The sequence below is a fragment of the Stegostoma tigrinum genome, unplaced genomic scaffold, assembly GCF_030684315.1.
Source record: "Stegostoma tigrinum isolate sSteTig4 unplaced genomic scaffold, sSteTig4.hap1 scaffold_203, whole genome shotgun sequence".
In the NCBI taxonomy this organism is placed as follows: domain Eukaryota; kingdom Metazoa; phylum Chordata; class Chondrichthyes; order Orectolobiformes; family Stegostomatidae; genus Stegostoma; species Stegostoma tigrinum.
In genome coordinates this window covers 339,384-349,982 of record NW_026728141.1, presented here as the reverse complement: position 1 = coordinate 349,982, position 10,599 = coordinate 339,384, and the positions used below count along the sequence as shown (strand labels likewise).

The 10,599-nt window shown below is 42.8% G+C and overlaps 1 long non-coding RNA gene across 1 annotated transcript; it reads right to left on the bottom strand.

The window, feature by feature from the left end:
* Positions 1–1,823: 1,823 nt before the first annotated feature.
* On the bottom strand, positions 1,824–10,315 carry LOC132207910 (uncharacterized). Its single transcript, XR_009443988.1, has 4 exons — positions 9,614–10,315; positions 8,064–8,163; positions 6,074–6,147; positions 1,824–4,372 (listed from the first exon to the last, which is right to left on the bottom strand). It is a non-coding gene; the product is annotated as an uncharacterized LOC132207910 (long non-coding RNA).
* Between the last annotated feature and the right edge of the window lie 284 nt (positions 10,316–10,599).

Sequence of the window (10,599 nt, the reverse complement as noted above, 5' to 3'; positions counted from 1 at the left end):
CGCAGAAAACAAAGGGGAGAGGAATGGGGTAGGGCGTAAACGATAGGATAGAGTATAAAGGGTGAAAAGAGCAGTTGGACAGACAAACAGTTGATAATAATCAGATTGGGAGGGTGAATAGTTGTTAAGGGGGACTGCTAGTGACTGAAACAAGCAGTGTGTAATGGCAGGCTACGTTTTAACAAGGCCTGGCTTGTGGGCTAAGAGCCTGGGATATGGGAGAGCTTAGGCCCTAAAATTATTGAACGCAGTGTTGAGTATGGAGGGCTGCAGGGCCCCCAAGCCGAAAATGAGGTATTGCTCTTCCAACTTGCATTGAGCTTCGCTGGAACACTGCAGCAAGCCAGCGGACTGACATGTTGGCAAAGGAACAGGGTGGTGCATTGAATGGGTGCCAAAAAAGCGCAATCCGCCATTGTCTCTGAGACAGAAGACATCAAGAAAACACAACACAACCAGCCGCACTAATCAGCCTACCATATATGAAGGAAGTTTCAGAAATGACCACAAGACTACTCAGTTCCCGATGTATCAGAATAGCCCACAATCTGACAACCACACTGCGATAGCTACCGACGAACATAAGGGATCACATACCCAAAACTAGCAAAACCAGTGTATTATACAAAATACCATCAAGGGCTGTGAGAAATACTGCACAGGTCAAACCAGAAGAAAACTGGCAATACGGAAACACAAACGCCAACTAACCATCAAGAGACATGACCAATTCTCACCTGTCTCACTGCACACAGACGATGAGGGACACAAATTCGCCTGGGGCAACACATCCATCATCACACAAGTCAAATAGAGACATGCCCAGGCATTTCTGCAGGCCTGATATTCCAACTGGAACTCTGTCAAAAACACATTGAACAAGAGCCTTTGTACAAACCATTGAAAAACAGAACCGGAAGTAATAACAACCAGCCGAGCAAACTGAGGCATATAACTAACAAAAGGGACAGAATACCTGTGCTTCACTGGAGGTGCACTGAAGATGTTACCTAGTAGGGTGACAAAACATTTGCATCAAACTCACCAGCTCAGCGAGCTCTGCAACTTCATGTATCTCTGTCAGTCACTTTCCACTCACACTGCTTGCCATGCAAGAAGTCCTGTTCGGTTGATTCATCAGTATGACACCTAATTTTTAGGCATGCCTGGCGATGTTCCTGATCGTTAATCATTCCTTTGTCTGTCCAACAGTTCTTCTCTATATTTGGGCTCCAGCCCCTTCTATCATTTACTCATTACCGCCACCCCCCGCCATTCCACACTCTACATACAAACTCTTACTTTCTGAGCTACCTTCAGTTCTGAGGGTCACTCGAACTGAAACGTTCTCTGACTTCGCTGCACAGATGTTGCCGACCTGTTGAGCCGTTCCAGCATTTGTTTTTGTCACTGTTTGTTTCTTGGTGTCAGTAAGTTAAAAAAAAAGACTCTGGTTATTTGTGAATTCTCTAGTGTCTCAGCAGGTGGGATGACTGAGTAAACACTTGCCCTCAAATAGGTCAAGTGAATGGTCTGATTCCAGTGTGAGATTGAGTTAATGCTTTCCCACGTTCACAACAGATGAATGGACTCTCTCCAGTGTGAATTTGCTGGTCTCTCATTGGGAGGAATGACGGAATGAATACCTTCCCACACACAGAGCAAGTGAACAGTTTCTCCCCAATATGACTTGTTATAGAGAAAGGAAGGTTAAATGAAAGAAAGTCCCTCGTATTCACTGTATAAGTAAAAAGTAAACATTTATTTTTTAATAAAAATAATAGTGAACAAAATGAAACAATTACAAGCAAACTGAACAATTTCCAATAACTACTAACTATTCCCTAAATGGACTAAGTTCTACTGGTACGCTATTCCAATAAACATAAGTCCCACTTATATAATCCAAGTAGTAAGACAAGAAAATAAAATCTTAGTCTCTCAAAGTCTACGCGCTTTATTTCTGCTGCTCTCACGTCATAAATGCCTTTATTCCACGGATCCGGGTGTCAGGGATGTTTTCTCTGTGAAGTACTTTGTGAGGGCTCTTAACTAGAAATACCATGGTGACTTTTATGGATACAGGTGCTTTCTTAGAGACCTCAGTGATTGCTTGTGAGAGATAGATGATTACTTCTCAGATGACCATTCATTCTCACACTGATTTTCAAAATCTCTCGTTATCTACTGGGATGACATGTCAATTTTATTACAATAGCATTCATGCTAAACTATCAAAACCACCAGGTTTAAATTCAATTGTCTTTGAATTGCTAATGCTTGGATGAGACAAATTGGCTGATTCCAGCTCATTGCCAAAACACCAAAACAAGGTTTCCGTTCACACAGCCAATTGATACGTGTTTCAATTTTAGAACGGGCTGTACACCTTCAGCTATATGCAGACACTTTTTTTTCTCTCTCAGTATAAATCCCTAGGCTTAGAAAAGCACTATCCCTTCAAGGTACCATACAATCTTGTCCCTGAATGTTATTTTACAAACAAATTCTCGCTTCCTGCCTTCCAATTCACGATTACTCACGATTACAATTTTTTAACAGACTGAGTTGGTGAGCTTTCAGCTGTGATGATTCTTTTAAAAAAAGACTTCCCACAATCCCCACATTTCCACACTGTCTCTAATATGACTGCTCTGGTGTTTTGACCTTTTAGATGAATCTTCACAGACACTTCCACACAGAGAGAAAGTGTGTTCCTCTCCAGTATGAGTGGTATTTTTTCTTCAATGTTCAAAACGTTTTGACAATTTGGTTATGATGAAGAGAGTGGCTGTCAGATCTGGATATGGTTTCATCTGCACCTCAAGTTGCAAATCAATCTTTCAAAACAGGAAAAGAAAGGAGAAAAGAGAAGATACGCAGGTTGTTAAATTGAGAGAAATTAATCTGGACAATTGTGAAGTCAAGACTTGGGAGAAAAATTACCACATAAAATAGTTGACTACCGTTAAAATCAGTCACTGTTTGCAGTGAACTACTGAGGTTGGAGATTTGCGAGTGAAGGACCTTTATCCTCAAACAATTTGATCCCTTGAGTCCTCAGAACTAAGAACAGATGCAGAAAGAAAGTGCGGTAAGTACTCAGCAATCCTGGCAGCATCTGAAATTGTCCTTTTCCATCGATTAATAACCTCAATAATTGGCCTCAAGTTCTGTAGTTCCCGCTTCAAACATCTCTGACTCTCTCCTTTTCAAAATTGCCCTTCAAGCTGATACATTTTGCAACACTCTTGATCATCAGTATTATGTCTCTTTGTGATAAATCTTGTAATATAATATCTCTGAAATTCTAGTGAACATTTCATTATAGTGATAATGCAACACAAATGTCAATTGTGTTTCTTGACTTCTACAACTATCTGCGTTCATTCCTCATCTCAGCGTGAGAATTCTCAGAAAGAAAGCATAGGGATTCTCGTGGTTCACATGGTCCACTCCTACTTGCTCAACAGACTGCTGCGGTTTGGCAATATTTCCTGTTTGACACTACTTAAATTTGTTCACATCCAAGAATGGAGTTTTATGTAAAAACAACTGGAGGGGCAAAATGGATTTAGCGGTTCTCTATGAATTTTAAAAAATGTTCCAACAAATGCATAAGTAACACTGATAAGACATTGACCTTTTAAAAATTCGAGGGCTCACCATAGCCACCTACACGTACAATACGAGGATGTGGAGATAAGAGTTTAGAAACGGTCACCAACAGAGCTCCAGTAAAAGAGCCACAACAGGAGGATGAAGAGGAGCAGAGAAGGTGCCTGCTCCGATATCGCCCATGATCTGCTCCTTGAAACATTCCAACCCGGCCAAGTTGACACAGCTGACTATCAGCTGGCAGCTTCGTGAAGCTGGACCCAGTCCCGCCAAATAGTGGGACAGGCCAAGATGAACCTCTGTAATCTGTAAGGGTTGAGGGTGAGGGCGGTGATGGATGATCTCCGGCCCTGTTTTGCATCTCAACTTGTTCCTCCATAACCATCCCATAGCCTTGTAAACGCAGATTGTAGATAGTTGATGGACCTTGGTGTGCCTCATTACTGTGGCAGATATGGTGCACAACAGCACCTTTCTGTTCTGTACTCATTCTCTGAATCCATCCCAGGTCTTTATCCCATTTCTCCATTCGCAGTGATTTATACATTGTGCTGTTATTCCTGGCTCTCACTTTATCCTCGTCAATCCTTTCCATTTCTCTGGTAATGGTGGAAACTTCAAAAATTGGAGTAAGAATCGTCCACTCATCCTTTCTTGCCTGTTCTGATCTTCAAATTAATCACGGCTGATCATCCAGCTCAGGGACCCCACATCATTTTATCTCTTTGGCCCTCAGAACTATATCGAACTCCTCCTGGAAAACAGTGAATGTATTTGACTCAGCCACTTCCTTTGCAAAGAATTCCACATGTTCGCCACTCTGTGAGTTAAAAGAAAATCATCTCTATTCAGCCTAAATGGTTTTCATTTGATTCTTTTCTTTATGCTTCTCACTGATTGTCTTTACTTTGCATTTCAGATTTCTGGCGACATTTCATACTTCATCTGGACACTTTTAAACAAAAAAATCTCTTTACTTCTCCACCACAACACCCTCTGATATCGCAACATGAGCCCTTTTGTCAGTGAATGTTTCCCGTGCTTCACCCACTCATTCTGTCACCCCCACCCTTCCCCACTGGTCAGAAAGTTCACCTGATTTCTGTCCCCACAGACATGACTGGATTCAGGGTCCACACGTCCAGAGCCACGAAAGAGACACCTCGACCCATTGAGTTTGTCCCAGTCAAAATAACAAGAGACTAACTGCTCTAATCCCTTTTCCAGCACGTGGCCCATTCCCAATATTTTGGCATTGCAAGTACTTATCTAAATACATCATAAGTTTTCTGAGGATTTCTGCACGTACCACACTTACAGGCAGTGAGTTCCATTTTCCCACTATATTTCGGGTGAAAAAAATCTCCAATTTGTACTAAACTTTCTGTCCTTTACTTTGGTTCATGCCCCCGGTCATTGATCCATCCAACAAGGGGAATTATGCGTGATGCCTCTTCTTTCTATGTCCCTCATCATTTCTACATACCTCAAAAATGTTCTCGCTCACCCCAGACTTTGCGGGCTGTGTGCTTCCCTGCTGATGGAGAGAAAATAGATTCTCCCCTGCCAGAAATTCTGGGGTGGAGTTCCTGCTATTTCCACCAAATATTTTCTGCACACCCAAATCAATGCTGAAGTAGACCCTGGTCCCTCATTCACGAGAGGCCCCAGAGCCTGCATTCTGGGAGTGGGAATGGGAGAAAGATCGAGAAAAATGGGGAACGAAAACATGTAACACTAGCAGAGAACTGAAACCCATCAACACGACTAGTATAGGGCCAGAAAACTCAGAAACACTCACCAATTCGAAACCCCATGGTTGATATCCCGACATGCCTGTCACTCACACCCGAATTCACGCCCATTTCAGTGCAAACTTCCATCTCACAGCTTCCTGGTCGTTAATCCATCCAGGCACAGGAGTGGGATAGTTCAAGGTGAGTAACTCAGTACCTCACTGTAGGTCATCTTTCTCTGACCCAATGATGTATCTTTTTTTTCCCATTGCTCCCTTCCCAGTGATTCCAACCTCCTGCAGTTGTCCGTGTCTCCCAGTTTAATGAAGCAATTTCCTTCCCATTCCTCTGGCGATTTCGTTGGGGGCTTAGTGGCGGGGTGCATCAGACTATGTCCTGATTTGCTGATTGTCACTCAAGTTCACTATTTGTCTTTTAGATTTAAACCATTGGCTGTGTTTTTCAGTTCTCTCATCCCAACAGATGGCCGAAATCATTCAATTCATGTGCAATTTATAGCCTACTCAGAAACTGTGATTAATTTTCGAGCTCTTTCTCAGTTGGGAGAAGATTCAGATGTAGTTGCAATGTAACCACCTCCCCGATTCAATCACAGTCCTTGGTACTAATAGGAAATCCTCAGTAAACATCAATGGAAACGGTGTGGAGGGTAGAAGACAGATGGAGAACAGACATAATGCAAAATAATTTTTAAAAACCTGAAGAATTTTGGATGGTGTGTATCAGGAGCAAAAACAAAAGTTGCTGGAATAGTCAGCAAGCCTGACAGCATCTGTGAGGAAGAAAAAGAAATCAGAATTAATGCTTCAGGTCCAGTGACGCTGCCATAAAAATCTAAAGAACTGTGGATGCCATAAATCAGGAACAAAAACAGAATTTGCCGGAAAACCTCAGCAAGTTTGGCAACATCTGTGAAGAAGAGTCAGAGTTAACGTTTCACATCTGTTGACCAGAGAAAGGGTCAGTATGGATGGACAATGCTTTTCAAAATGTGAAATATCTAAGTGGATTGGTATGCTGCTAATGAAGACAGATGGCGGAGGTTAGATGGCATCTTGTTGCGTGTGGAATTCATTGAAAAAAATTCGAGCACTATTCCGAACTTCTATTCAAAATACAAACTGGAGCTAATACAATAAACTGAAACAACTTCATTTCTGACAAAGAGCCACTGAATTTGAAATCGTAACTGCTTTCTCTGTTTGATGCTGTCACACCTCCTGCATTTCTCCAGCAAATTATTTTTCTGTTCCAGGAAAACGTTTGCTCTATTGTTGATAATTGGCTAACAGCTCCATAAATGCTCTCAGTTGCAGAGTGACCTTCACCTGAATATTGCTCTCTCGATCCGCTTTCTAAACTGAGATGCAAATACGAGACAGACTCGCTCTTGACTGTGGACATACCCACAATTCCAAAAGTCATGGCAACCGCTCTAAGTGCCGTCGTCGCGTTCACTTATGGTTGGAGCATGCTCATAACGATTGCAAACCTTGCCGCTGAATCGGCAGAGAAGGCCATCAATCAATTAGCCCAACCAATGGGAGAGAACGATGGGTGGGACTGTAGGACAGAGCGGGAGTCGCTGGTCCTCCAACTAATGGGAGTGAACAAGCTGTGTTTATAATGAGAATCCAGCAGCTTTCGTGACAACTTTCTCCCATGGCAGCCCCAAAAATTTCCAGTTTCATTCAGCTCCATTTCACAACCTGCCCTTGTGCTTTTGTGTTCGCTTGCACTTTTTCCCAGTTTTTTCTTTAAATTTCAGATGAATAGGCTGCACAGAATATTAGAGGGGGGCAGCAAGGTGTTTCAATGCTTCACCCTGCTGCCTTGGATGGCCGATTCTGAACTCAGCTGACTGTATGGAATTATTACACTGAGCCCGTGTCTGCGTGGGTTCTTCCCACAGATCAAAAATGTGCAGGTCAGTGGATTGGCCATGCTAAATTGCACGTTGCTTCCAGGGATGTATAGGTGAGGTGTTTTAACCACGGGAAATGGAGGGCTATGTGAAGAGGTAAGGAGGTGTATCTGGGTCGGATGCTTCTCATTGGTTGGACAAATTTGATTGGCCAAATGGCCTCATTCTGCAATGTCAGGATTCCATGATTGGATGTGCAGTTGGGAAACTCAACCCAAACAGCAAATCAGAATCTGACAGATTGCTAGTTCATAGTTATCTGAATATACCTGGGTTTTGAACATTAAAGGAAATATCACTGTTCACTATAGAGAGCAGACATTACCATGTTCTGTGTTTGGACAAGGATTCAGCTGATCAGAAATAAATGTATTGTTGATTTAGAGAAACCATGGAAACGTGAGAAATGTGGAAAGAGATTTGCATTCTGGTCTGAACTGGGAATTCACTGACCTAGTTCCAGCCGAAGCTCTGATTTGACTGCAGGGAAGGAGTCACAGTGAGTCAATCTGCAGATGCACCAGAACTTTCACAATCGGGAGAGACCATCCAGGTACTCTGGCTGCAGGACTGGGTTCAAACTTTCATTTCAACTCACTGCATACCCTTGTTGAAAGACCTAGAGCAAGCTGGGAAATGTTTGCCTGTGATATCAAGGAAGCATTAGATAGAGAGTCGCATCAAGGACCAAAATTTGAATTAGTGTGAAAATATTACACTGGTTGGAGTACTCCTGAAGAAAAAAGGAAGATAATTGTACTTACTGGAGTGCAATCGTCTCAGCGCCTGGATATCACTGCAAGAATTCTGCGGCGTAGTGTCTTCAGCCCACACACCTTCAGCTGCTACGACTTTAATCAGGCTCTGCATGTGACAAATTTCCAACATTAATGTTGCAACTTCATACCTGATAATACATTTGATAAAATAGCGTGAAAAATTGGAATGTGAGTATTTAATAATTAAGATTGTTGGATACCAATCATTCACATGCTTTTTACATTCTTTGTGAATTATGAATTACAATTAACTTTGCAAAAGCAATTTGAATTCCGAGGTGCCATACTGAAATTAACCTTAAACTCAAGGGTATGTACGCCAAATCATGTTGACGTTTGGCACAAGACTGTGGTGTGATATCACAAAATGGGATTCACTTGAATTTGCATGACATCATGGAACACCAGTAAAACTGAAATTTATGATGATAAAGGATTAAGCTAACAAGTGGCTGGACCATACTTGACATTAAAGATGAGGTTCGTAATTTTGAAGACCAATTGCTGAGACAATTGCTTCAGATGAACCAAAGGGCAGTATAGGGCAGAAGGTATTTGCTAGACTTGCTTTTATTGGTCGTTGCATTGAATATAAGATTTGGGAGGTCATGTTGTTGCTTCACAGCACATTGGTTAGTCTACTTTTGGAATGCAGTGTGCACTTTTGTTCTCCCTGCTACCATCAGGATGTTGAGCGAAACTTGAAAGGGTTGAGAAAAAAATTGCAATAATATTCCCACAGTTGCTAGGTATAAGCTATAGGGAGAGACTGATTAGCCTGAGTTGGGGAGGGGTATATTTGTCAGAGAGGCGTCAAAGGCTGAGGGGTGACCTTATAGAGGTCTATATGTTTAAGGTGAAGGGAAAGTAAATGTATGGGGCTTAGGGCAATGTTTTCATGTGGAAAGTGGTGCGTGTATGAAATGAGCTAGCAGGGACATGGTAGAAGCTGAAGCAAGTGCATTCAAAAGGCATCTGGATGGGTACATAAGGAGTAAGTGTTTTGTTGTGGGCCAAATGGGGGTAGCTTAATTTAGGATATCTGATTGGCATGGATGGGTTGATTGAAGGGTCTGTGTCCACGCAGTACAACTCTATGTCTGCATCCAAAGACAAACCAAACAAACCAAAGACATAATTTACTTCACCCAACCTGTATTTACATGCATTCCAGGCACCAGGAGGTCCAATAACTGAATGGACACCCAATTAACTTTGACAGGAAGCTTTGTACACTGGCCTTTGCCCACTGCACCTTGGCAGCAATTTCCCCCAAGCTTTACAGAGTCTTCATCATGAAGTCCTAGACCTTGAATGTGCCTGGCTACAACGCTGTGCCCAGGTCAACACCTTGTTCTGGAACACCAGTAACTATCGAGCAGACCAAGACCTCTTTGCCAGATATCAATGACAGTTTGTAAGGGCATGATACAGTATCTATTATTAACGCAACAACAGAATTTTCTGGTAAAAGTTCAGCAGATCTGACAACATCTGTAGACCGAAATCATGGTTAAAGTTTTGGTTCGGCGGACCTGTCCTCCGAACAGTATTCATTACATTGTTTCCAACAGCAGACACCTCTTGTACAGCTGTGGTACTGTCTGTTACAGTTCCTCTAAACTCTTCCAGTCTTAAGATCTAGGGCAGCATGGTGGCTCAGTGGCTAGAACTGCAGCCTTACAGCACCAGGGACACAGGTTCGATTCCAGCCTCCGGCAAATGTCTGTGTGGAGTTTGCACATTCTCCCTGTGTCTGTGTGGGTGTGCTCTGGTTTCCTCCCTCAGTCCTAAGCTGCGCAGGTAGGTGGATTGGCTATGCTAAATTGCCTGTAGTGTTCAGGGGTGTGTGGGTTACAGGGGGATGGGTCTGAGTGGGATGCTTCAAGGGGCTGTGTAGACTTGCAGGGCCGAAGGGCCTATTTCCACAATGTAGGTAATCTTCACTTGCTACAAACGTTTTCCGAAACCCCACGCAACACAGCATTCACCATTTTCAGCTGGTGAGCCAACAAGATCCGGAATTGCCTCCTTAAACCTCTCTAACCTTCTTTAAGATATTCAATGTAAAATAAACTTTTTTCACCAATGTTTGAAACATTTTAGTTTGATGAATATCTAAAACGGTCCACACAAATGCAAATCATTGCTGTTATTGGCTTACATTGAGTGGAACAGGATTATCACTCTAAGGCTTTACATTCTCGGACCATCACGGCCACAATCATTTTCAAATTGGAAACTTCATCATGCCAGATAATAAAATGTGAGGCTGGATGAACACAGCAGGCAAAGCAGTATCTCAGGAGCACAAAAGCTGATGTTTCGGGCCTAGACCCTTCATCAGAGAGGGGGATGGGGTGAGGGTTCTGGAATAAATAGGGAGAGAGGGGGAGGCGGACCGAAGATGGAGAGAAAAGAAGATAGGTGGAGAGAGTTTAGGTGGGGAGGTGGGGAGGGGATAGGTCAGTCCAGGGAAGACGGACAGGTCAAGGAGGTGGGATGAGGTTAGTAGGTAGAT